This window comes from Octopus bimaculoides, chromosome 8 (genome assembly GCF_001194135.2).
Source record: "Octopus bimaculoides isolate UCB-OBI-ISO-001 chromosome 8, ASM119413v2, whole genome shotgun sequence".
Classification (NCBI taxonomy): domain Eukaryota; kingdom Metazoa; phylum Mollusca; class Cephalopoda; order Octopoda; family Octopodidae; genus Octopus; species Octopus bimaculoides.
Genome location: NC_068988.1, coordinates 52330053 through 52333229, shown reverse-complemented (window position 1 = coordinate 52333229; position 3177 = coordinate 52330053). Strand labels below are relative to the sequence as shown.

General features: G+C 38.6%; 1 protein-coding gene across 1 annotated transcript in view; it reads right to left on the bottom strand.

Moving 5' to 3' along the window:
* Positions 1-3177, bottom strand: part of LOC106869709 (uncharacterized) — a 69057-nt gene that overhangs the window by 60249 nt on the left and 5631 nt on the right. The window lies entirely within an intron of this gene.

The window sequence follows — 3177 nt, the reverse complement described above, 5'->3', positions numbered from 1 at the left end:
GGGCTTCTTCCAGTTTCCTTTTTCCTTCAACCAAATCCACTCACAAGGCTTTGATTGGCCTAAGGCTATAGTAGAAGTCACTTGCCCAAAGTGCCATTCAGTGGGACTGAACCTGGAACCATGTGGTTAGGAAGCAAGCTTCTTACCACACAACCATACCTGTATAACATTCTAAAACAAAAGGAAATAAATTGAGGATATACTAGTCTCCATATTCTCTATTGTTATAATTATTGCTAATATACACTCCAGAAAATATTACTATCCAATGAAGCAAAGATGGAATTACACATTGGAGGAATTTACACCACAAGCGACAACTCCTAGTAAATACTAACCAATGTGGTTAGCCGTAACCTGGAACACAACTGAGAGCTCCCACATAATATATCCCACTAAACTCATATGTTTATATATCATTTTTATTATCATTTCAGTCACTTTTCATGCTTACATGAGTCAGGTAAAATTTGTTGAGGCAGATTTTCTATGGCCAGATGCCCTTTCCATTGCCAAACCCTCACCCGTTTCCAAACAAGGTAGTATTTCTCATGGCTAGACATTTTTCACAGATGATTGGAAACAAACATGATCATTTATAATCATCACATGATGTCAAATATAAAGGTAAACACAAACATACACAGTCATTATATATATTATCATCATTTAACATCCATTTTCTATGCTGGCAAGGGCTGGATAGGAGCTAGCAAGCCAGAGGACTATACTAAGCTCCCCTGTCTGCTTTGGCATGGCTTCTACAGCTGGAGGCCAACCTCTGTACCTAATGCCAACCACTTTACAGCGTGTACTGAGTACTTTTTACATGGCACCAGCACCAACAGCTTCCTTCAGTTTTCATCAACTAGATCCACTCAGAAGGTTTTGGCTAGTCCAGAGCTTTAGAAGACACTTGCCCAAGGTGCCATGCAGTGGGACTGAACCCAACATCACGTGGCTGAGAAGCAAGCATCTCAACCACGCAGCCATGTCAGCACCTATGTACAAAATATAGGGATTTGTAAAGCCAGGATGTTGTCTTCGAATCACTATACCTTAAGAAGAGTAATGCTTTCGATCATAGGTTGGCTGGATGAGAGTTGACTTGGGATTAAACAGTAAGCTTCAGAGGATAAATAGAAAGAGATCCAATAGCAGGACTCTATAAGGAATTTAGTCTGGAATGTGATCAGGATTTTAGATTCAATGCCCTACAACAAACAGACTAAAGTCAATTGCTTGCTTTAATAAGAGTGGTGGATAGATAAAAATCATTGGAGCTTTGGACAAAGTGCTTAGTGGTATTACTTCTGTCTCTTTACAGTCACGTGCAAATCTTACAAAAGTTATCCTTCCAATGCTAATAAAGTATCAGTCATGTATTAGTTTCTTGTTTCTTTATTGCCCACAAGGGGCTAAACATAGAGGGGACAAACAAGGACTGACAAAGGGATTAAGTCGATTACATCGACCCCAGTGTGTAACTGGTACTTAATTTATCAACCCCGGAAGGATGAAAGGCAAAGTTGACCTCGGCGGAATTTGAACTCAGAACGTAACGGCAGACGAAATACAGCTAAGCATTTCGCCCGGTCTGCTAACGTTTCTGCCATTCATGTATTAGTTTCAATTTTAAAGACAATGTGGCTCCAAACAAATTTGTGGCCTTATTATCAAGGGTCAATCAAGTACCTGAATCAGTAAAGCCAGATATGCTGTATTTAGATGCAACCCATTACAATTGAGTTTAAATTCAATCTGGAGTCAACTTTGCCTTTCATCTTTCCTTGGTTGATTTAAAAAGAAACCAGTAATTTACTAAGACTGAGTTAATTGACTCATCTCTTCCATAAAATTTCTGAACTGATGTCAATGTCAGAAATTATCACATCTTCCCCCAACACATTCTATAATTATTGAGAATAATTATGTAAACCAAAATGAATGTCCCACCACCACTAATTCCATCATGATAGTTTAAAAGACCTTTCTTCATTGTTGAGTAGCAGCACTTAGATCTGCTTGAATGAGAAGCTCATAACAATAAAAAGCAACAACCAAAAATATCCAACACCCTCGATGTACAGGTATGTCTGGAATATCAAAATATACTCAATCAGTGTTCTTAATTGTTCTTAAAAATCGTTCTTCCTTTACTCTAACCAAGATGACCTTAAATGTTAAGGTATTGTCAGTATTTTCAAGAGGATAGCAGGTTAGGTAGTTGCAGCTGATTAACTGCAAGTCAGTCCCGATCCACCAGACTTAGAACCGAGAATGGCACTCCTGTCATTTTTAATACATAGTATCCAACAGGTTTTTTATGAGATTTGACTGCTATGTCTAGCAGCTCGATCAAACACGTAGAGGCTCCCTTATTTAGCTGCTACATTGAACAAGTTAAACTACCGTTTAGACACTTCCTTGTTGGCACAAGTAGTTCGTAGTCTTTCTGCAATTTACAGCATCAGACCAATGCCAAATCATATGTGATGGATTGGGAAAAGATCTTTAGAGAGTCGGACAAAATGTCAGCAGTATTTAATTACAGTGTTTTATGTTCCAAGTTCGAATCCCACCCGGGGCAGTCTTAGTAGCATCGTAGGCCCTCAGGAAAAATGAATGAAGTTCTATAGTATTTGACTGACAGCAAGGCAAAGCATAGATCAGAATTGAGCCCCTAGCCTGTAGGGTCCTTGGGCAACAACTCAGTGTGCCCAAGCCTTAAGATGGCACTATCCCACAGAGGTCAATTTCGTCTGATTCTTCCAAGGTTGATAAAATAAACTATCAGTCAAGTATTGGAGTCAATATTACCATAAATCATCCTAGAATCGAAGCGAATTTTCATAAAAGACAGACACCAATTGTAAAACTTAGTAAAACGTCCAGCGCATGCACGCACGTACGCACACAAAGCTGGACTTTCGAACCTTACAGCTCGCAATTTCATCAATTTGATTCAAACGGCTTGGGTGTATAAGTTTTCCGAAGGTGATACCCAGTCAGATCGAACCTCGTGATTGTAAAGCGAATATTTTGATTAATGTGTGTGCATGTATGGGTATGCATGTATATATATATGTGTGTGTGTGTGTGTGTGTGTGTGTGTGTTTGTGTATATGTGTGTATGTGTATATATATATATATATATATATATATATATATATATAT